This window comes from Pseudopodoces humilis, chromosome 1, assembly GCF_049639895.1.
Source record: "Pseudopodoces humilis isolate 2021_Gansu_Grassland_sample_001 chromosome 1, ASM4963989v1, whole genome shotgun sequence".
In the NCBI taxonomy this organism is placed as follows: domain Eukaryota; kingdom Metazoa; phylum Chordata; class Aves; order Passeriformes; family Paridae; genus Pseudopodoces; species Pseudopodoces humilis.
The window spans coordinates 36820328-36845447 of NC_142200.1; the positions used below are offsets into that span (position 1 = coordinate 36820328).

At 37.0% G+C, this 25120-nt stretch overlaps 1 protein-coding gene across 2 annotated transcripts in view; it reads left to right on the forward strand.

Moving 5' to 3' along the window:
* TOX (thymocyte selection associated high mobility group box) overlaps positions 1–25120 on the forward strand; it is a 216039-nt gene that overhangs the window by 293 nt on the left and 190626 nt on the right. The window lies entirely within an intron of this gene.

Here is a 25120-nt window from a genome sequence, read left to right on the forward strand (position 1 = left end):
TGGGGTTTGGGGAGCACAGTGCCGCCCGCCGCGGAGCGGTGCCGCCGGGACACACACCGGCTCCCCCTCAGGCACCCCAAATTAAACCCCTGGAGTAGGCTGGGGGCGGGCGGCTGGAGCGGGGGGGGTGGGTGGTGGAGGCATTTTCCATAACATCTTTTCGGAGAAACGGCGTGGACGGGGATGTTGATGTGGGGGACTTGAATTTCCAGGGCTTTTGCTAATGGGAAAGATCGCGCCCGCCACAAACCGGCAGAAAGTCTGCCCCGCAGTTCATGTGTCAAAGAGCCGAAAAGCACGTTTGTATGTGTGTACACACACATACACACACACAAACACGAACATCTCTCTGTGAGCATAGTAAGTCCGCATAGTGTTGACAAGTCGGTTCAGAACATCGGCTCCACTTTGTCCCGGCTGTGCAACTGCCTTTCCAATTTCTCTGTAACTTTAAGAGATTAAACCTCTGCAAACAGGGTCAGTACATGAGGAGAGCTAAGTTTTAGATCCCCGAGCCCTAGGGAAGGAGGAACCGCAGAGGATACACGCGCTAGCCCAAATCCTGAGTCCGGTTCCGAGAGTTTGGTGCTGCGATCCCGGAGCACTTTGCGTGACTTTTGCTGCCGAGGAAGGGGGCTGGGGTTCCTGCATTGTTACTGCCGCCGTAGCCTGAGCCAGCTGGTGCTTTATGCATGAGCTGCACTTTCTCTGCTGTTACGGAATGGGCTTTGCACGTGAATAAAATGCTGGCTGTAGGAAATGAGTTACCCGGAGCACTTCTTCGAGCACAGCCCGGCCAAAGGGAGCAAGCCGGGAGAGAGCGATGGGTTCAAAGCTGCGCGCTCGGGCGCCTGTTTGGAAGCCCGCCGTGGCAGCCCGTGGCGGGCTGCAGCAGCAGATGGCTTTTCGCAGCGCAAGCCCCGCCGTGCGCAGGCTCCGCAGGGCCGGCCGCGGGTGCGGAGGGCGGCGGCGGGGCTCGGTGGCCGGCGGGGCGCTGCTACGGAGGGCAGCCCCCGGCCCGGCCCGGCGAACAGCCCGGTCCCGCTCCTGGCTATTGTCGTGACGGTCTCACGTGTCAGAGAGACGTTCCGAGCCGTCCCTTTCATCCCGGGCAGCTGCCTCGATTCAGAGATAAACAGCAAAATAGAGTGTGCTTGTGCTGAGGCGCGGAGGCTGCGGCGCCCGGGTGAAGCCCTCTCAGTTTTCAGGAAAGGTTTCCCACATGGTCGCATCTACCAATCACAACAGAAAGGACCAAATTCATCCTGGCTGCATTTCACATATACTCAATGGAGTTATAGAATCCAGGGATAAATCTGGCCCTTTGTGGTGGATGCCTCAGGATATTTCAGGAGAGATCCCAGAGGTATGACTGTTAGTGTTGTTTAAAGTAACTGTTTTCCAGCATCTGGGAAACGTGCGCTGTATTTTGGAAGTTTGTGCCAGGAGTGAACTTGGTTCAGCAGGAAGAGTTCAAATGCGAGGGAGCATTTATGTGTTCATTAATGTTCTGTTAGTGCTCTGAGTAATCATGAGGCTACTACTACTTTTCATCTGTGGTTTGCTGTTATTTTTTCTATTGTCAGATTTGTAAATTGTAACATTGAAATGTTGCCATGTGAAAAGCTTGGGCTGATATTAATGCCATAAGAACCAAAGTGTTTGAAGACCTGTTTGGCAGTGAAACTGGACAAACGTTATTAAACCTATCAATGATTTAAAGCTTCAGAAAGAAGGTAATGACTTGAATACACATTTCACTCATCATTCTTGAGATAGTGGGCCAGATTTAATTTAAAAGTTAAATGCTTTGGAAAATCAGGAATTACTTTAATATATTAAATCATTTTCCAATTAAGTTCCTTAAATAATTTTTGGTGTGTTGCACTCCAAATCGAATAAATTAATTTAGAAAGTAATTTTCAGAATTTCTTTACTAGCTGGTTAAAGCTTCTTTCAAGTCATGCCATGTATGAGGGAGCAAACTGTTCTTTTCAAATGCAAATGAGACACTCATTCTGTAGACAAGTTGCAACTCTTCTATTTCACTTTGCCTGAACTGATAATGTGCTTAAAAGTGCACAGTCATAAGACATATGTTTTATGCTTGGAAAAGACTTAACAGGAATGTTTCAATATAAGATATTGAGTACAGAACAAATGTCTTTCTCAGATGTCTTTACCACTGACCATTGATAACACTAAATGGACAGAGTAGATTTGCCAGGCCCCTTGGAGGCATACATTTAGTGAGCATTTCATTTTTCACCCCCTTCACTCTCTCCCTTTGCCCAGCATGATTAACATTGCTGTGAAAACTTATCTGACTTGTTCTAAACATGTCGTCATGTTACAGTATTGCTCTGTCACTCATTTTCAGGCTGTGTGTATTTAGGGAGTTGGAAGGGCGGGAGTCCTGCAGAATTTTCTGTTCAGTATGTTTGGTTGAGTGTTTGCTTTTAAACTCTCCCAGGAAAGGAGATGATGGCTGGAGTGTGATAGATCCTTGTTCTGGGTCAGAATGGTGGTCTTCAATAGGTGTCTACCTGCAAAACTCATTCAGAACTCATTCAAGATCCTCTGGGATTTTGTTTCTTGTAAAGTTAGTTAAAACTTGCTTTTGGCACTTACTAGTGGATTTGGCCCTATTTTTCATACCTAGGTTTTGCTGGTGTTTTTCCTTTTATGAATTTGCCAGACTTTGATTCTTTACATTTGAAATCTGCTTGAGCTGCTGGTAATTTAGAATTTATTCCACAAATACTTAGGCTTTTAAGTTTTCTAATTGTTCTGTTAGCAGTAGCTTTTTTCCCCTGATCAGATGGTTGGTTGTAGCATACGAGTACTCAGGCACATGCATGGGAGGTATTGACTCTGCATTTTTCTGTAGCCAGAGGAAAATAATGTAGATTCAAACAATCGCCTCTTATCTTACAATTTTCAGTTGGCAGGCTTTGTTTCAGAAGACTGCTTAGATCTTTATTTTATAAACCTAAAATAGCATTCTAAGCATCTTAGCCTAATATTTCTCTATCTGCTGTGAAAGCTCATTATACTCCGCATATATTGTTATGCAGGCTTTTCCTTGTTTCTCTTGCATTACCCATGGAGAGGGAAAAGTGGAGGAACAATGCAAACAATGTTGGTTATGACAACTGTGAGAGGTATCTCTTATACAAACAGACAGAATGGACGGTATGCTTTGGTATATAGGTCAGCCTTTGAAATAACATAGCGGAGCTCTTATGCTGGACAGATTTAGGGTTGGGGTTGTACTGTTTGCCTCTTGAAACTTGAAGCATAATTGCAATTCAGATATGTTCAGGCTAATGTGAGTAGTCTGTTCAGTTGAAGTTTATTTTAGGAAATGTCACATTCTGTAATTGAGTTGAATGATATAAAAGAAATGACTTTGATAATCCAAGTGCCTTAATTTGATAGAATATGGCCAGTGATTTCAAGCTGCCTGAAGAAGTTAAGCTTAAATGTTTATGTAGACAGAAGTAAATAACAGCCTTGTGGCTTTCCCTATTGAAGTGTCACCTCCAAAGACCACTTTGATCAGTACTATAGGAAGGATAGGTATATTTTAATTTTCATACTTGAAACTTTACAGTGTTTTCAGATATCTGCTCACATAAAGTTCAGTTATATAATTGTAGTTTGACACAGCTAATGACAGGGATGCTGACCTCTGCCATCAGTAGGCAGAAAATAATGGTCTTTACTGCTCCCAATGGTTAGCCTTGCAGAATTATGCACTGGATTCTTCTGTGATTTGCTACCTTGTTCAAAAATACAGGAGCCTACAACTCATCTTTCTTGTATTCACTGGTAGTTGTCAGTGCAGTGGAAAAATACAGCCAGAAGCAGAGGTAAAATGATAGACTGTAGTTGTTTTTAAAAAGAGGAATAAGGAGGAGAAAGGAGGGAGAGGGAAGCAAAACCTTTCAAAATGAAAAAAGCAGAGTGACTCTGGGTAGGAGTGGATAAGGAGATATAATACAGTGCTTTGTAAGCAGGTAACAATCCCGCTTGTAATCAGAATTCCATGGAGCAAAAGTGCATATATTTACACTCAGCGTTTAGAGTAATTTGTTGTGTAAACTTAACCCTACCATAGAGACTACTCTAAATAAAATGCTCCATGGCTGTTTACAAAGTGTACATTATTTCTAGGTGCTTGTTTCCATCCAGTCTCTATCTCAAACTCAGAATTGTGGCAAGCAGGCTCTCTGAAGGACAGCTCAAAAGTTGAAATACTATGTTACTGCTTTGACAGTGTTTTAGGTTTTGCTCATAGTGTTTATCCTGAACATATTTTTTTCCCCCTTAAAAAAAATAGTAGATTCTCTATTGCATTTGAATCCTACTTGAAATTTGTTACTGTTTCATAAAGGAAAGATTAAACAGTTGCATTAGGGATGACTGTTGATTTTCAAGTCTTAAGTTTCCTAGTTTCAAAAATACCACATATGAAGAACTGAAATGGTCTTTTCTTTAATACCTTAGTATGTAGTCTCAAGTGTGCCTCCTTAAATTTCAATGTTTCAGAAAAGAAGTGGTCCCAATTTTAGTGGAACACAGAAAATGATTTATGTGTGTGCTTTTGAGAAATCTTTCTGAAAGATGTCTATAAACCAAAGCATTTGCAGTAATTTATTTTTTTTCTTTCTGACAAACATCAGTACCTTAAGAGGAATTATGTTTTATTCTCATACCAGAATGATGTGTTTCATCTCTAGAGCATTACCCTCAATCAGCCTATCATGAGGTCTTATGAAAAAAAGTGAAACCAGTAAATTATTAAGAATGCTGAATTAACTAAACACTACGGCACATGCAGTACCTTTGGTGTTTACATTAAACCAAAGAGCAGCTGGAGATGATTTTGAGGAGCTGATACTGTGGAAGACTGGAAGGTTCCAGGTTCTGTTGAGTTCAGGATGTGTTGGGGATGATCACACTTTACTGTGAAGAACTGAGTACCCTCTGGCCCTCAGATTCCCACATTAGCATGACTTTATTGTGTTGCTAAAAATGTATGGAAGCATTTGAAAAATGGGCTATGTGTAAAACACAATTTATATTTAAGCAGAGAATTGTCTTAATCATGGTAGGATTTAGATTAAAATTCTTGGATATTTAAATCTTGTATTGATGGTAGATATAACAAAGCTTAGATGTTGGAAGTAAAAAGCTTCCTTTGCACTCTCAGCACAGCTCAAGAGTGATCTGAAAGGACCACTTTGCATGGTGAGAGGGTAGTCCCTGGATCAGTGCAGACCTTGGCTTCTGGAACTGACAGCAGAAGCAATTAGTGGCAGCTTTGTTTATTTTTTTGAAGAGGACACATGCTCTTTGAATGTCTAGCATGGACTGCATACAATAAAATGCTTACTTTAAATATAACCTAAATTTAAATGTTTTGTTGTTGCAGTTGGACAATGTGATTGTTGTAGATCCCTTCCAACTGAAAATGTCTGTTCTGCTGTTTTGGCTACGCAACTACGTACCAATTTTCGGCCCAAAGAACGATTTCTCATTAAAAATGTTGAGTTATAAACTTCAGAATGTGGTTTATAGCAGATTCACCAAATGACTCTTAATTATAGCAATGCTTCCAAAATACTTTCAGGCATGGAATTCATATCAGCCCAAATGCGATTTTCTTGGTCATAATGCTTTTCCCTGCAGCATTGCATTATTCTATGGTTAGGCACAGATTATGTAGCCTTAGCATCGGCAACTAACTCTGCCCCTCCACAGTGGCGAGTGCACCTAAGGAACTTTTGTCCCTCTTTCTAATGGAGTATCTGCCATTTATGTTCATTGATAGCAATAAGTTTTCAGTTAGTAAGTCATCAAATAAAATATTTAGCTCTTGATTTAGACCTTCAAACTTAAAATTGTTTTTCAGTGGCATCTTGGTGCAACCCACATTTGTAATGTCTGGTTTTGTTTTGCTTCTTATGTTTGCAGCAAGTAATTTATTTTTAGCATTTGAATTTCATATGGCTCTAATAATATTTATATCTTATCTTTCAATTGCACATATGCTAACACTGTTCCTGAACTGTTCATTTAGTATTTCTCACTGGGCTGCTATTTGATTTGCTATAGACCCTTGTTGAATGGTTTCCTCCCAAGGAGCACATTTCTTTCTAAGTTGCAAAACATACTTGAATTACATGAGCATCTGACAAATCCAGGTTAGTGGAAATGTCAGAATGTTTTAGCATTCACATTCTTGACTGTTAAACCACTCTCTACCAATCAAAAGTGGCACGAGTGACTTTTTTCAAAGGTACTGCTGGCTAAGCATGGAAATTGAGCTGCTGTGGTAGTGCTTTTGTCTCCTGCTATTGTTGTTGATGATTATATGGTCTTAAAGGTTAAATAGAAGTTACTGTAGCTGGCTTGTATTTTTGTTATATTAAGAAAATCTGCAGTGTACTCCGGAGTTCTTATACTCTAATGCAAGAATTCTGAAATCAGACAGTGATAACCTGTACTTAGGGAAATGGGTCAGTAAAGGAAGTTGGAGTCTGCAATGTGAAATAAAAGATTTATCTAGACAGTTCCTGTTAGAAGAGGACATTATGTAAGCATGTAAATTTCTGTTGTATCTATGCTAGTCTGTATATATATATACACATGTAGATTTCTGCTTCATTACATATATTGCTGACTTTGAAAGAAGTGAACCTACTTTGAAAAAGTATAATTTCTATCCTGTACTATAAGTAATTTGCTTTGAAGTTATATTCTGGTCACAGTTGCCAAAAGTGGGTAAGTTTGTGTTCATGAATAAGAGAAAACATTTGTTTTTTGTATGATCATCGTGTTTGCATTGACCTGAAATAATAATAATAAATAGTAAAAGGAAAAGTAATGGTGAAAAGGGATGATAACCTTTCAAAAACATATAATTGATCATTTGGCAGACAAAGTTCTGAACATTAGTCATAGAAACCTGTAGATAGTAGAGGCTTAATATCAAAGCTAATGATTTATTTTATGTTAATGACTTTCTGCTAGGGCATAAAAGACTGCTCATAATGGACTCTCAGTGCTGTGTTCAGTTGTGAAGGCTAATGGGATAATCTTACCCAAAATTAGTTTTTGAAGTAAATCATGGTGTTATTTTTCAAGTTAAGTCTTGAAAATGTATTGTCAACTGATTCTTTAAGAGCTGCATGTAGTCTTTATAGGAAAATATGAGGCAAGTTCTTTTTTCTTCACCAGCAATTTTCTTAATTGTGTTGGAAGTGTCTTTGTTTTTTTTTACGGTCTGAAAAATAATATTCAAGATGTGGAAGTCATTCAGTCACTTCAGTGTTTTTATCATAGGGCAATAGGTTTTTGTGCTGCACAGTTGTTTTTACGGGTTGAACAAAGGAAAAGAAGAATTATTTTTTTAGTGGCTTAGTCACTTATTAGCTAAATGGCAGTAAAGCCCTTAGTTTTGTATTGAGAAGTTTTTTAAATCATGTTTACAATTAGTTATAACCAACATTATATTTCAATAAGAGATAATTTGCCTACTAAAGTTCACATAATGTGCTAATCATGTGTAGTGGTTAATAAAGGCCTCCTATCTCACTCCCCTGATGGCTATAAAAGGCTATTATGTTCATGGCAGCAGTTCAGGTACAGCTGCTGTGTGTTAATAATGCATCATTGTCCCACTAATAAACACAGCAAAGGTCAGCAACCCTGAGCACCTAAAACACCCATTCTCTTTCCAAAATATTTATTAACACCTTAATGGTGTATCTATTCATTTTGGTTAGGATTATATCAGTTAATGACCCTCATGGAATACTGTGTGTTCAGGTTTTGCAGCCTACATGCTGTTGCGGGCTGCTGCACTCATCTGTCTCCTAAACACTTTCCATCGCAACTATGTGTTGTTTTTTGAAGACCAGCACTTCATGGTCACCTTATGATTATCTTGCTTTGTTACTTAGCTTGGCAGTTTTCATTTTTTCCTCAGCTAATTTAAGATTCTCTCTAGAGGCTGAATTTTCATGATTTAAGATACTTTGTAGAAATTCTATGTGCTAAAAACTGTGTGACTGTGTAACAGACATTGACACATGCACAGAGACAGGCATGTATACATTGTGTGTACATGAGCACTACTTCCCCTAGGTTCCACACATAATTTTATACCAGTTACTCTGTTTTCCTTTTTAGCATAGATTGCTGTATTCATAAAGGTTTTTTAAAATGCATTTTCTACAGACAAAGAACATACTCACATGGGATTTCCATTTTGCCAGGGAAACATGCAAATCAATAGGCCAGCACTTATCTACATTAAAATTAGGTACACTGTAATTTATGGGTGTAGTGATATTGTATTTGTCATGCATAGCCTCAGATATTCTTTAAGGTAGCCTGATTCTGTGTCTGTAGAGAAAAGCAAAAGTGTTAATTGAACAAAATCTCATTTTCTCATCTTGTAGTATTGTCTTTTGTTTTCTGTTACTCATTTTGAAAACCTGATTTTTTTTTTTTTTCTTGTGCTGTGTGATTTACAAACAAATGTTTAGAGGGCAGAAAAATACTACTACATTTCCATCAAGAGAAATGAAAAAGCTTAACTAGCTGAAGGGTTTTTTTTTGGTGTAGCACATAGCTTCAATGACACATTTGTCATGCTTTAAATATATAATACATACAATAAAATATGTACAAGCACAGTTGTGATATATGTAGTGTCTGGCTCCACTGCTATTGTTTGTAGTCTCTACGGTTGTCATACATTGTTCTTTGCACATCATACCCTTACAGCAGAATTTGACACAATTTCTAGCTTTCAGTCCTGCACCATTTTCATTGCACAATATACATGAGTTTGACAGGGTGTGTTGAGGACAACTCTGGCAAGCAATTGATATTTTGAAGTGGCAAGCGTTTCAGCAGCTGCCTGCTTGTGAAAAAGGAATGATAAGGTATACTGTATTGTTAGTTTCAGGCAAAGCATTAAGGTTTAAGCTCTGTAAAAATGTACACATTATTCGTCAGTGGTGAAGCAAGCCTTTTATGTTTTTTAGAGCTTAGCTCTCTGGCTGATGTGAACTAGAATGACATTGGTTTAATGGTCAGTAAATGAATAGGAGTACTTTGAATTTGAACCACTGCCAATTTTGCACCGACAAAGAGACTGACAAAAGAAAGATTTTATGTGAAAGCAAAGCACAAGCAATGTTTGGGGAGGTGGGGAGAGGGGCAGAGGAACCCAACAGAAATATTCTCCAATGCAGACTTGTAATGATTCTAAAATTGTTAAAACACATCCATTTTGCATGGCTCATCGGCTATGAACCTAAGCTGTTTCATCTAATGTTCTTTAAAACCTGTTGTATACACATAGTCTTTTAGAATATATTCATATGGAATTTACAGTGTGTTTTTCTAAATACCACACTGTGCCCCGAAGGCCTGTTGGCAGAACATCAGAGTTGTCCACTGCTGGAGTTCCCAAGTCTCTCTCTATCTGGTAGTGGGAAATTGTAGTTTAATCAGTTATGGCACTTTCAGTGTGTAACATTCATTAGTAAGGCAATTTGTCATGACTGTTAATAGTCAGGATGCATCTGCTCTCTCTTCAGTTATGGAGTGTGATAAGCAAGAGGGCAAATATTTCAATATTTAATAATATTAGCATGTTTGAAAACTGTAATTCAAGGTTAGTGCTTAAAACACAAACATCATATTGTTAACAGTCTATGTATTTTTACTGGTTTTACCTTTACAGATTGGATTTAAAAGTACCCCAATGCGAGTTGTGCATTACGTGACTGGGTATCAGAAAGTAAATGTTAGCATCTTCAATGTTTATCAAAGACTTTTCCTCTGTTTTCCTCTGTAAATTGAAAGGTAGGATATTTTCACAGAGTTGCAAATACCTATAATTATTTTCTGGTGTATCAGTAATAAATTGTTCACGGTATCATTTTTGGCAGTAGCAGACTTTTTTCAGTGTTAGTTTTGCATTTGGGCAGCTTATAATGTCATATTATAAAAGATATTTGATGCCTACCAAATAGACAACATGCAATTAGAATAATGTTCTCTTCTCACTAAAAAACAGCTTGTAATCATTGTTCATTGTTCTAAATATGAAAGGATAAATTGTTTCCTACAGCCAAGAAAGGTTAGAGAGGGGTTTTTTTCACATATATCTGATAACCCTCATGTATTACATGATATGATAACTTTACATACAATAGCTTTGTGACACATTTTAATTTTAATAAAAAGCTCCCAAAATTTTAACATAATTATTTCTTTAGAAACCGAGCCCAATCTTGGTAAAATCCGTTCTTGCTAGTAACAAAAGCTGTTACTGTTTAAGTTCCTGTTCAGCAGTTAGTTGGTACGCTTCACTGGATGTTGTCAAAAAGGCTTTTCTCTTGATTGACAACCCCGTAGGAATGTGAATGGAGATTTTAATTGCATATCATGTGTGCATATCAGAGTGAGTGGATTCACTGACTCTGCTTAGCTCTGTATCTCTACAGGTCAGCCATGCCAAAACACTTCTTTTTTTAATAAGCAGCTGATATATTTTCCCAATGAGAGAGAAAAAGGGCATGCAAGTGAAGAAGGGACTGTAAAGCAAAAGGTTCCTGTGAATATTGGAAAAAAAATGTGTGCAACAAATTTTAACACAATTAAGAGGTGTTTTGATGATGTAAAATCATATCGAGTCTACATTGACCAAAGACTGCTAGAAGTGTGGTTTTTCTTTTTTTTTCTTTTTTTCTTTTTTTAAGAGTACTTTGAGCAAAATCAGTTTTTTAAAAAAAGTAAAGTGAGTGGAAAAATTTAGTGAGGCAGGCTGTCCTTGAGTCTTGTCTCCTTATAGAACCAAGGAGAAATGATAGGAGTTTTTAGCTTTATATTGAGATTTAGTTGGGTTTCTTGTTCATACTGGATTTGATGCATACTTTTGGGGCAACACTGTTAATTTAGGGGGAAATTTCTCTTGATAAGGACCTCAGTTTTAAGTCTGATACTAAAACAAAGTTTTGATATCAACTGTAATGCAACTTAAATATCTTTTTCCTTAAGAACAGTAAATGATACATCACTACAAAAAAACTCTGCTAAACAGACCTCATTATTTTCCATAACTAAGAACATGAAAGTAGCAAAGCCAAATATTCATTATTGTGAATAATAATTATATGTTGATAACTTAAATTAGATTCCAGGTTTCATTTTGCATCAGAAACTACAGAATTGACTGAATTCTTTTTAAAGCTCATAAAGCATCAGCAACTGAAAGCACAGCTACAAGACCGTTGTGAGGAACTTTTAACTGAGTTAGTGTTTTGTTCCAGTACAGGGACATTAAAATCTAAAGAAGGATGACAGTTGCATTTTTCTGTGAGGACCCCTGGGAAGGAATTGTTACTTAGTGAAAAAGTTTCTTTCCTGTTTTCTCCTGGCTTGTTTTGAATGAAAAGCAAATTGACTGCCTTTTTCTCTTTCACCCTTTGTGTAAGGCCAACTCTGACTTTCAGGTTATATTTGTGTAAAAAGTGAAGGAAGAAGGGATGCCCACCACTTGCTGAAGATGCATCAAATGGTCTGACAACACACTGGCACCTTTACGGAGCCTGTTTGCTTCTGTGCTGGATTACAGTGTATCTCACCCAACTGCATCTTGAACATCAGTAAACCCTCAAGAGTGCTCAAAATAAGTGAATACCTTAAGGAGAAAACCAACAAGATTTACTTTATTTCTAATGAAGCAGATTACTTCTGACTTAATATATGACATGGATATATGGTTGTATCTACTAGAATCTGACACTGCTTTGTGTTGTCAATATTTGTGAGTAAAAAATAGAGCACCAAGTCCACAAGACTCGAGGGAAAATTCCAGATTTTGAAAGTTTAAACCTGTATGAAATGAAGAAATTTTAAATTTTTTAATCAATGTTGAGGAAAGAAACTACTTAGATTCTGCAACATTAGGTACCAAAGCCATTTTTGTAAATCACCATAGTAGCTCTTGAAATAAAGTTGAAAAGATTGCAACATTGATGTCGTGAGGACTTTGTTTTTTCAGGACATTGTTAGGTTACAAAGTCAGGCACTTTAATGCTGGGAATGACAGATTTAAGGATGTCTTGATTTTGCTTTTTAGTATGTTAACACTGGCAGGAATTTGAGTGAAACAGAGGATCTGGAATGAGTGATCATGCCATTGCAGCTTTTATCATTAATGCAGTTGCAAATTGCACCAGAGTAAAACTTCCAGGCAGCCTCAAATTTTCATTTTTTACATTTTGATCACATGACTTTCTAACCCAAATAATATTGTTTCAAAGATAATTTTTTGTGTGTGTTTTGCTGATTCATTTGATCATATCTATGTCATTCATTGTTATTGTCTCTTAGGAGTGTTTGAGTCCCTTAAATATCGCCACACAGATTTTTCTCCTGTGGAATTAACTCCTTTTTAGCAACAGGGAGACTTCTATCACAGTGAGTGAAGTGAGGACCAAGTCTTGATGTTGCTAGGAAAATCTTGGGCTCACTCTTACCAATTCTTTCCTTCTGTTACTTTGGTTCAGGCTGTCATGATGTATACATTACATTCTACAGATTTTGAATTGAACATGAGAACACCTGTGTTATTACTTTGTCATGATGCCCCCATTTTTGGCTGAGGAACACAAGCATAAGGCCTTAGCATTTTCTAACCTTTATCTCTGAACAAAAGTCACTTCCCTATTCAAAATATTTTCTTCTCCTGAATTTGAAAGATGTCCTGCAGAAAATGGAGCTGGTTGAATTTCCTTAAGGCTAAAGATACTCAAACTCTAAATACAGATATCATGACCAAAATTGCAGTCACATGTAATATAGTTAAACCTACAATTGTAAGAGAAAGCCTACTGTGCATGTATTTATTATCATATATCTATAGTTACTATGCTTATAGAAATAATTAAAGAGGCATCTGTTAAATATATGCTTATACTAAACTTTGTAAATTTGTATAAATTATTTCATTTCTAGTAAAACCAAGGGATTTAGTTTACAAAACCTCAGGGCTTGTCCTATAATATTTTTTTTTGGAGCTAGAGAGGACTCCATGTATATAATAATGAAAGCTCAGAGAAAAAATATTTTTGAAAAGGAAAAATATGTTACTCAGCAGAATCCATTGCCCTTTTAAGAAAGCTTTCTCAGACAGAGGACTTTCTCAAATAGAACACAACAGTGGAAATACTAAAGAAGCATTCTTAAACTTGGTGGTTTTATTAACTCTTTTCAGAAATTCAAAATGTAAATGTTAATGTTTACTGCAGAGTAAAATAGTTCTAAATTTAGAAGGAATTTAGAAGGTTTTGGTTGGAGCAGAGGACTGCAGAATTTCTAGGAATAAGTTTATTAAAACAGAGGCTGCTCTTAACCTGCTGCTTCCTACACGGTTGCCTGGGATTCTAGCAATGATGGAAGCTCTTTTTTAGAGGTGAAAGCATATTCTGAAGCAATGGGGCACACTGATGTACCAGGCCTGGAAGTTAATTTTCTACCACTCACTCATCAGAATCTTTCCTTATTATTACTACCGAGCTTGTAATTGACCTGTACAAAGTTTAGTAGTTAAAAAAAAAAATAACATAATCACAGAATATTCTGAATTAGAGAGTGTAATAATCTTCAGGTCCTACTATCCTGGGTAAGGATGAAATGTTCTGAGGAAACATGAGCTTTTCACACACACTGGAAGCTGAGTGTTCAGTCACGTGTGGGAGAGGAGAGCAGGGAAGGGGAACACTGAGTGAGGAACTAAGCAAAAGAGCTGGGTCTGTGGTCCTTCGTGCTGGTTCAAGAATGGGTTTGTATTTTACCATCACTAAACACCAATTTCTGTTCTACCAGAACACCCCTTTCTCCCTTTATGTTTTGAGTGTTCGCCCTACACAGATACATACTTTGAAAAGACAGGTGAATTGCAACCTTAGCATATCTGTCACTTGGCCATTTAGGAATTTATACAGAACAGAAGAAAATATGGAAACTTTCTGTAGAAAGAAGATTTTCTGACTGGTCTTGGGTAAAACTGGCTACCATTTCCACCACTGTGGACACCTAAACTATGTCCAGGGAAAAACTGACCAGCTGACTCTTAGATGAGAAGGCACATCACCAGAGGGTCCTGAAGTACCTGTACTGACAGTGGAGAAGGGGTGAGTGGAGTGTGGGGTGTGCCCCAGACAGACCAATTTTCACCCTTTGTTCTTTGGAGTGAGTCAAAAATCTCTGGTTCACAGACCTAGTGTGGCAACATGTCCGCTTTAAGGAAAACAGCCAAATTCAGATTTAAATGACGCAGAGCTATTAGGATCAGGACAGATCAACTGAAGTAGTGCTGGATGATATTCAAAGTTGTGAATGTGGGTTTGCAGAAGTCTCTGTGGTACAGATATTGCTTTTTTTGTGAACTTGCATGACTCAAGGCAATGTTTGTTGGCTCATGGAACAAACTCCCCATGCTGCAGGGGTTTCTCTGTGAAGTGCTTTCTTAGTCCATGAAACATCATGTTAGCTATTCCATTGCTGTATTCATCTGCTACTTTCCTTACTCATGTTCTGTAGAAAGTCCTGACCTCCTGCAACAGAGACCGATTTACCATTTCCTACTAGGAACTTTCTTTTAAGAAGGTAGAATCAAAAAATATCAGGAAATCCTTTTTTTGACCATTATATAGATGAGATCTCATAAGAGAAATGGGGAAAAGTAGTATAACCAAAAATAGATCATGGTGCGAGAGAGAGCAGATGTAGAGATTCTTCAACACAAATTTAATTGTGGAGCAGAACTAGAGAAACACTGTGAGATGCTATGTCCCATTCTTTGCCCCCCTTCCTTCTCCATCTCTGAAAAAAATCACTCTTCTCCACATCATAATTTGTTATCTCATAACTTGGATGAGAACCTCAGTCCTTATCTGGTGGTTCAATAAGTTATGCCTCTAGGCCTTAAAAAAAAAAACAAAATACATCTGATGAGTTTGAAGTACAAGGAGCAGACCACTCAGATATGTGAATTCTTTTTCCTTCAGGGCCACTCCACAGTACTCCATAAAGATAATTTTACTATTTGGGTTTTGGTTTTTCCTCTTCTTGGAGTTGACTATTTAGCTGAGAAGCTGGCAAAAAAAATTCTGCTGCACAGAAATAGTTTAAAATAATTATCTTAAGATTATTAACCACACAAGTGCTGAAGTAATGAAAGGACTTACTTATACCCATAAAAGTAGGGAAGAGAAAGGTAAGAATTAGAGCTGGATTTCCAAATTTAGTTTGAAATTTCTAGTGATGGCAACATATTTTGTACATAGGATTATTACTTTTTGGCAAGCCCTGCTATATCTAAACACTTTTGGGTGGGCTAAGGATGAAGTTTCATTTTAACTCAGAATTTCCTTGCTTTGTGATTTTAGACTTTAGATTATAATAACATTTCATGAGCATCAATTTTTATGGTACAGTTCCTTTGTAGAAGATACTGTTTTTACACAGAAGTAGTGCTAAGTCTATTGCATTAGATTTTAAAAGGTGAACTTCATCATATTTTTCCTGACAAAGATTTGTATCATCTAGGATACAGAACTGTGACAGGATGTTTGTGAAAGAATTAAACAAATCTCATATTTTCTTACCATTTTTTCCCATTATCCTAGGAAGTAATGCCACGATGTGCAAAATTTTACCCTCTTGGTACTTTATTATATGAGCTGAAATACACTCATGAATATCTCATTACATTCTGTGTGCACCACTTGTATAGGACTGCCGGTGTCTGTCACCAGTCCTGCCTTAATACAGTTTTCCATTCCTAGTATCTTGTGTTTAGACTCAGTGTAGCACAAGTACAAAGCTGTTGTCTTTTTAGTGCTGAATTTTTAGTATGTTTCAGTCTTTTTAATGATTTTGTTACTGAACAGAACTGGACTTTATTTTTGCAGATACCACTGGATTTGAAAAACCCCCTATTATTTCCTCCCTTGAAGTGTTTATAGTACATTGTGTACTTCTCTATGTATCCAAGTCTCCAAATTAGTTCTCTGTGTATCTGAGTCTCCAAATTAGTTTGCATCACCTCTGTTATAAAACTCTTTTTCTTCCACCACTATTCTGAAATTGCCTTTCATACTCAGTGTAACCTATGAATTGGTCCTGCAAGTGAGTCATTCCAAGGTTGTTATTCTTCCCTTATAACTATATTTAATAGAAAATACTGTGCTCTGTGTTATGTCCATCTTGTTCAGATGGAACAGTGTCTGCTGAGATGGAAAAGCAGAATGCAATATCAGAATACATTTAAATGTAATAACATCTCTGGAAAATTTCTTTTTATAGTACAGAAATAACAGCTCTTCTGCCATTATCACTGCTTTGCCTTTTGAGCCTTGTGGTATCAGAGTATTTCAATGACTGGTTTGGCCTTGCAGCTTTTACTGTAGGAAAAATGCCACTGATGTCCAGAGGAGTTCTGCATTCTTCAAGGACTGTGATTTAGCCTCTGGTGAGCTATATAGCCCTGTCTTAGGAACCCTTTTTCCATGCATAAAACATTACATAAAATTTAGTGGTTTATCTCTCCTGCACATTTCTTCTATTAACAAAATGATACACCTGGGGTTAATTTTCAAGATTATTGCATTTTATACGTACTAACCCTAAAGAAATCTTACTGAGAACATTAAATTCATTTTCTACTGAGTGTTGTTTTTCCTGTAAGTATGTTAACCCAGTATTAGCTATCACACTTACAGCATCACATTTTATCTGACCCCCTGCCATTGCAAAACTTTGACTGAAGTTCATTTGAGTTACTTTTTCCTCAAAAAATAATCGGTTAGTTTTATTTTCCCTGTGTAATAGGTCAATCCAGAGGGACTTCCATTAGTAAGACAGAGGCCCACACAAGCTGTGAAACTGGGGTAAGAAACAAATGCACAAACCCACAAACCCACTGCCTCCCTGCAGTAGTCCCTGTAGGATTCCCTCCAGGTCCTTAGTAAGGTAGTATAACTAAGTAGAATAAAGAGTAAGTAGAATAAAGTGTTGGTTGTTGTAAGGGAACTTACACTTAACTTCAGTAGCTGAGGGAAACTCATGCCAGAAAACTTGTTTTTGTTGTAAAATAATGACATATCTTTCCATCCACATGTTCTCACCGGATCTTTAGGAAACATGTGACTCACACGAAGCTGTGATGCTCTCACAGTGTGATTCAGGCTGCTGCCTGCCTGGGACATCTCGAAGACCAACTGTTACTACTTGTAAAAATTTCCTTTTAATGTTTTCTTTAAATCCCCATTTCAAATTCAAAATCCTTGCATAAGTAGATACATGTAATTAAAGAATCAGTGTATTTTCCTGATACAGGGAGTTTGTTCACTGTTCCTTTGATCTCTTTCTTGACCTTGTTCTATGTTACAGTTTTGTTGCTGTGATCTGCAGCAGCCTGTGAGTGTGGTTGAGTGGTGTGAGGCTGGGTAATGTGAATTTATGCTACTCTGCCTGTTGTAGAGTAGCATTGCATGCAGATACTTCTATGCCCAGACAGGATGCCTTTGTGGAAAGATACTCTGCTTTGAAAGCAAATGGACATTACAGCTTTCTAGTCTTTCAGACTAAGTTCTTATCTTAACTGGTGAGCTGCTCTGGTTTGTGATGTGGCTGCAGGACAAGTACCAAGCAAAGAGGGGGCAGAATTCACATTTAGTTGCATTTTTAAATGGATTTTAGCCAGTTCTGAAACTGCACCCTAAAGTTACATGGGGATTTTTTAATACTTCAAATTCATATGGGCTCTAATGCATTTGTGTGTACAAATCCCATATATATGTGTACCTTAGGCATATTTTGGAAATAGCCTATATATGCACTATTAATACAGATAATTCAAGAATGAAACATCTCCTAAAATTCACCAGTGGATGTGATTCCAGTGACAAGCAGTTCTACTTAAAAAGTGAGATTGAATATGGTTCAGCGTTGGCAGGCTTGACTAACTGGAGTGTATAGCAACCATTCTAGTTTGCAGTAGTTCTAAGTCTGGCTTTAAAAGTGTTTCAGGAATCATTTTGAAGTAGAAGTCTGAGAATATGAGATACACAGAAGGAAATGTTTCTGTCTGTCATGAAAAATCTGTACCTAGCTAGAGGCTGCAATGATTGTGAAGAATGATAGTATCTCAGATATGCAGTATGCATTTTTGACTGTCAAAATTTGCATATATTTAATGCATTGAACTGTTTTAAAAACACTATTCTTAGAATACTTGTCAAAATATTTTCTATAATGGATGAATTTAAATCTAATTAACATATTCATGTTTTAAACTTATTGGCATTTTTTGTCCAAAGAAGTGCATAATTTATACTCATATATAAATATACATATTATATTCTGAGGTAGTATATAGCTCAGGTTTAAATTGAACTTGGATGATGTTCAGTCATTATACATCTTACTCATCAATACAACTCTCTGTAGTTGTTCATCAATATTCTCTGAAAGAAGAGGATAAATGTTTTATACCTACAACCTATCTCTTATAGTTGGGGTTTTTAATGGTAGAATAAAAAAAAATTGAGGTAAAGCTGCCTCAGATACTTATTTTGTGCAAAACTTGTTCTGTGTGTGCAACACTTATAAATAAAGGTGCAAGAGCAAATAGTTTAGATGTCAGGTAAGATGACATCTGTATAAGCTCTCTGCTGAGTTCTGAGTAATCTTTAGTTCCTCCAACAACTCAGTCTAATCAAATACAGGGATGTAAGCGATATCATGTAATAGGTTTTTGGAATCAATAAATATGCCAAGGTTTTGAATTACTAGCAGTGTAGATGTGGCTGATAAGCTCAATTGTTGGAAAACTGATCCCATAAAAGTGAAAAGTGAGATCTTTAAAAGAAAAAAATCAGACGAAAGCCAAATCTTTTATGAAACAGAAATAAAGTGTGGCCAAGTTCTGCTTTGCACAAATTTGGACAAATAAGTAATGATATGATAGAAAGAAATATGTAAGTTTAACAGTGGTATCTTTCAGAATCCAGGTTGTTAACAATGGATAAACAAGTATTCTAGGTTAAAGAAATGAGATATCAGTTTTCTCAATGTTCAGAACATCTTAAAAAAACTGCCTTGGTGTAAATATTCAAATTAAAGATTTGGATGTGATTGTGCCAAAGGTCTGGTTTCTAAAGCTTAAATACAGGCAAAGCTTTGGGATAGGAATCCTCCATGAAACTAGCATGGATGGTTTAGCAGTAGATATAGGTAACGTATGTTTCCTCAAGGTATCCTTTTCTTTGTTCATCTGGCTTGCCAGTGTGCCTTTGTTTGTGACTGCCAAGCATCTAAAATTTATGTAACATCTTATTAAAAAGATGGTGACGTTTATGCTTGGTATGCTAAGCTTGTACATAAACTCTGGTACATAAATTCCTTGTTGAAGGCATCTCTGTGTAGCAAAGATTTTTCTAATGTTGAACACTTGGGATTTCTGATGCCTGCTACCGGACTTCCTTGGCTGAAGTTCCTTGTCCATTCTTTACTGGATATGGATTGAACTATGCAGTTTTTGTCCCACTGTTCGCCAGTGAGGTGACCATCTGTTCCATGGGTGCTGGAATTTCTGTGTTGGTGACTTTATTTGTACCAGTGCACGATGTGGAGGCTGACTGAGAGGGGAGCTGTTGGGATTGAGTGTGTTGTCTATGCACTTGTTGTGGAGAATGGATTACAGTTTGATGCTTCCTCCCCCATGATATATATTTTAATGGAAGCTGTCTTTATAGTGGCATTTGTAGCACTGAGACATATTTAATGAAGATAATATATTTTGTAACTTTGGCTGTTTTGGTTCGGTACTCATCATTTATTTATATGCTGGTAGCATCCATATTTAGTGCTGTATAAATTAATAACACTATATTTAGTAAATATGAACTATAATCATTGTGCTATTTAATTTGGGTCTAATAAGTACTTGCCAGACTAATGTGTAGTCATGTAGTTGGGCAGATGTACAAAAATGTCATTAACTTGTTTTGATTTGTGGACAGTGATGTATGTGGCAATGTCTGTGAATACTCCTGCTTTTCTTACACCACAACTACCTCATTTGCCAAATATGGCTATGATCCTTTGTCCATGTTAATTGAGAATGGCATCCTTATTCATCATGTGCAGGGTTTTTTTCAGCCATTAAAATGCTGTCCAAAGACTACTCAGCTGAGAAAAGCTACAGAATAATACAGAGTGCTTGTTTATCTGTTGTTGTAAGCCTTCTGTTTTATCCCATTGTAATGAATGGGAAAAAGAACTCTCACATGTGAATGCAATGCTGTTGCTAAAGAGCACAAATTCTTTTTGGAACATCAGCATTAATAATTGGACTGGGACTTGCCTGAAATATTTTCATCAGCTATGTCTCTGTTCAGTGTTTCTTCTTCTTTTCTTTGACCTTCTGAAAAATAAGTTAAAAAATGGATTGAGATAATTTACATTAGTTGTCAAAAACTGTGTTTATTTCTTTGATAATAAAGGTTTCCATTCCTTGATTAAATATATGCTTATATTTGACATTTTCCAGGGAAGCATAAATTCATATAACAGTTAAAGTCTACATACTCCCAGTACCTAGTGCCAGGTTGAGTTGAATTTGGACACTTCACATAAATAAAAATGGTTTTATGTTTCACCTTCATCTGGTAGGTGAGCACTCCACCTTTTCTTGTGAAACATAATCAGTTTTGACATGGCAAAATTAGATCCTGGCTATTTATTATCTGCTGAAATCAAAAACCATAACTGGGAAAGCATGTGGTAAGTCCATTGGAACAGCTTGCATGCAGAGAAGAAAAGAGGAGGCATTCCAATTTTATAAGCTCAAGGTGATTTTCTCTAACACCTAAACCGTTTTAATTAATTACCCTGAAAGACTGAGTAAATTATTATTTGAATACTTTATGGCATTACATGTTAACATTTCAAGGACAAAGTGCTGTACTTAGCTTTTCAACAACGCTTAATCTGTCAGAATATATCTTCTGAATTTATGTAGTATACTGCAGTGTAAAGGGTAGTCAGAATTTGAGTACTATGAAATATTACAAGGAACTAAAGTCAGATATGATCAACTGAAGTGTGAACCCTAATATTTATGGATAACTGATAGGGACCTACAAATTAAGAAAACAAAAAATTAAGATTTTTTAAAAATATTTTCCCTACATTATTCTTTTTTTTTTTCTTTTTCTTTTTTTTTTTTTTTTTATTTTTAATGTGAAAGTAATAACGGGATACTATTGACATGTTGATAATAATATGGATATAAGTTTTGCTGCTAGTGGCATGTCCATGAAGTACAGGGCTACACATTTGCAGGGTGAGATGCTGTTTCACTTGCCCTGCTTACACAATATGTAGAGCGTCTCTGTTTTCTCCTTCTTTATGACACTTTAGCTTTGGAAAGAAGGTTTATGATATGAAACCATTACCTTCTTGTTGGATATACCTACATGTTTGATATAACCTTTTTGAATCAGCAGAGTATGTGAAATGTGGTAAGTTGTTTAAATGGTGTTTGCAACCAAAACATCAGCTGTACTCCACAAATATAATCCTTATTTCACTGGAAGAGCATACAACCTTTTAGTAACTTCAGCCTAGCATCAGTAGATTAGATCAAATCCCCATTTACTGCATTATATTAATATTTTCAATGGCACACTAATCCAAGAAATAAATGTGTCAGTTTCTATGGCTACCCTGTAATGGCCATGGCCATAAGACTGAGCCTTAAGGCCACATAAAAGACTTAATGTACAGATTGAATAGAAGCACATTATTTATTACTAAGCTATCAAGCTGAGAAAATTTAGTGATCTCATTTTTTAGATTTGCTCATTTGACCTGGGCCAATTTGCTTGGATGTTAATACTGAGTATTTAAAACCACAATGTTTTCTCAGTTTTAAGGATAAAGTGATTCACACTAATCTTTCAGAACAATTTTGTGGAATTAATGATTTTTATGCTCCTGTGATACTTACTGGTGGATCTTTGCTTTTTTTGTGATATGAAAATTAGGTAAGACTCTTTCAGACTTTGAATGAATGCATTGGAATTCAAGTGTACTGCTGTACAAAGTGAGGGAGCTGCTTCTCCTCTCACATTTTCCCCCCAGCCCCATGACACATTGAGACATTTGAGCTGTAAATAACTTACCATGAAGTAAGATGGGGTGACCAGCAAGAGTCACAGGGCTTCCCCTGACCCTAAAGAGTCTTTATTTGTTCAAATATGGAGCACTGGAGCTGCAATGTGCCAGTATATTTTCCTGCCTGGGGACCCACACATGCAGCTTAACTCTCTGAGAAGTGTGATACAAATCTCTTCCCCCTCTGCCTGGGATGACTTTAATTATGTTGCTTGTATGGTGATAAAACCAGTCACCTTTGGTGTACATTAATCCCCATCACAACTTGGCTTCCAGCAGCAGTGATGGTGTGTGCAAGTGGAGGGAGAAGGTGCAGTCCTGGGCATTTCTGTGCTCATTCATAGTAGAAGAACCAGTGTCCTCAGAGATGGATTACAAGACTAAAACACTCAGGAGACCTCTTTGGCTGCAAACGAACATAAAATGACTGGAGGGACTGTTATTAGAGAAGGTCTGGGGTCAGAGCCCTCAAATACTTACCTAGCAGATGGGAGATGGTGAAAGAAAAGAGGCAGAGTATTATTAGTGTTACTCCCCCAGCGATACTTTGGGAAGTGGTGATTGTATCAACTTGAATGCAGACTATTGAGTCACCAAATAATATAACTTCGCTAAAAAATTGTTTCTTAAATATGATTTGAGGAATCTACAGTTTATTTTCTTTCCTGTACAGAAATTGTGGTTATCACATAATTTCCAAAAGGTTTGTTGAAAGACAAAATTGTTCTTATAAAATACTCTTTTACACTTCCTAAGAGAACTACTAATAACACTTTTAGACTGTGACACTTGCCAAGAGCTGACATTTTCAGAATTTCAAATGTCAATAAAACTGCTTAAAACCTTGTAAGGAGGCTGAGTGAAGACAAGAGAGACTTAGCAGAACATACTAGTGGTTTTAACACGTGTCTGCTTAAGCCTTAAAATTTATGTTCTGAAAAGGCCCATTTCTAGTAAGTCAAAATAACCTTCACGACAAGTTTCATCAACATAAATGCTAAAGACGAGTGACAGATATGTATGGCACATACCTTGCATGGAATATAAATAAAAGCTTTAACCCATTGCAAGAAAAAAAATAATGTATTCATGAAGTAATATAGACCTAGAAAAACAGAAAGTAACATTTTTGTCACCTCATAATGACTAGCATTTACATGGGGTTTTTGGTGCATGTTTGCCATTACAAACACTACATTTGCTCTTAAGTATGTTTGTCCATTCAGGCACACCTAGCATAACTAACAAATGGTTATTACAAAGTCTCACTTGAGGTTAGAATATCTGATAGGAAAATATCTGGAACTATTTACAGTGTAAATGTTAGAGGAGAGAGGAGACTTCTGGGCCTGTATGTGTTGAGCAAAAAACTTAGTAATGTAGGTAGTTTGTGTTATGAAACAGCCCCTGCACTGTGTGAGATGTAGTGTTTCCAAATTCTAAATTTCCTAGAGACAAATGTTTTGTCCCTCCCGTGCAGCACCTTTATGCAATGTGTTCTGTACATGGAAAGCACCTGGTGTGCTGAGCAGGTTGTTATCTTAGGGACAAAGGCTTATGCAGCAATGTGGTTTAAACTGCTATAGCTTCTCAAATTTTGTTTCTTGTCTCAAGAGAAAAAAATATTCAAGTTTTCATCAGCTACCCATAAAGAACTAGTCTTTACTTTCAGTCCCAATAAAGTGCTATTATCAGGGCAGCCTTTCTGAAAGAGTTCAGGGTACAGTATGAGTCTATGGTCAGAGACATTTTGGCAGCGCTTTTCACAATTAGTTCAGATGCTGTCTTGTACTTTCTAATTTAGCAATGTTGGTAGAGAAATTAATGGTAAAGAAAACAATCCCAGTTAAGGCCTTGTGTTTGAAAGAAATGTAATGCTGCTAGGAAAAAAATTATTTACCATGTGGACTAAGTTATCTTGTTGTATTAGTGCATTCTGTAAAATGCTGTGTATATTATTATTATAAGCAAATGAGACTTTCCAAGTAACAAGTGCCCTCTGTTTAAACAAACCATTTTCTATGCAAAGGTTAAACACTGAGATATTTTTCTTGTTCGAGTCATGCTCATGACTTTGGAAAGTCACCAAGCAAGTATGCTTAAAAAAGAAAATGTGAATGGAAAATTCTGAAGCATTTTGCCCTTTTGGTTCCTAAGAGTGAGCTATCGTTTCTCTCCACTGTGGTCATTAATAATGACAGATGTATGTGGTGCAGAGTTCACCTACATTATTGTCAGTAACAGGGATAGAGAGGGAATATTTATTACAGCAGAAGGAGGGAGAGGAAAGACCCGATGTTGAACCAGAAGACAAGAGCAGAGTTCAGTGTTTTTCGTTTGGGTGGGGAGGAGGGTTATCAGAGAGCATGCGCAAAGGTTTCTTAGAGACTGACAGCTCTCATTGAAATCAGTTGAAATACTGCTACAGGCTGCTGTGAGAGGTGGATTGATTGTATCTCTAATATGTTGTGCTTTACAGTACTTCAGTAACACAGATTTATTTCACCTTAGCAAAAGCTGCTGTTACTGCTTTGGGTTTGCAAACAAGTATGGTAACAACATATTATTTATTTATTTCTATTAAACTGGTCAAGCATTAAATCATGATCATAGACTGATAAAAGGATATTCCCAGCTTGACACCTATTAGTTTTGAAAACATGAGGAAGTATAGTTTTGGGTTGGGCACCTGTTTCGTAGGACAATTTAGAAATATTTTCAATTGTTATTACATTGCACCTTAAATTAAAAAAAAATTGAGTTTGTCTCTTATTTTACTACATGAAAATCAAACATGGCATTCCCCAGACTGGTGGACAGACTCATGAGCTGACAGTAT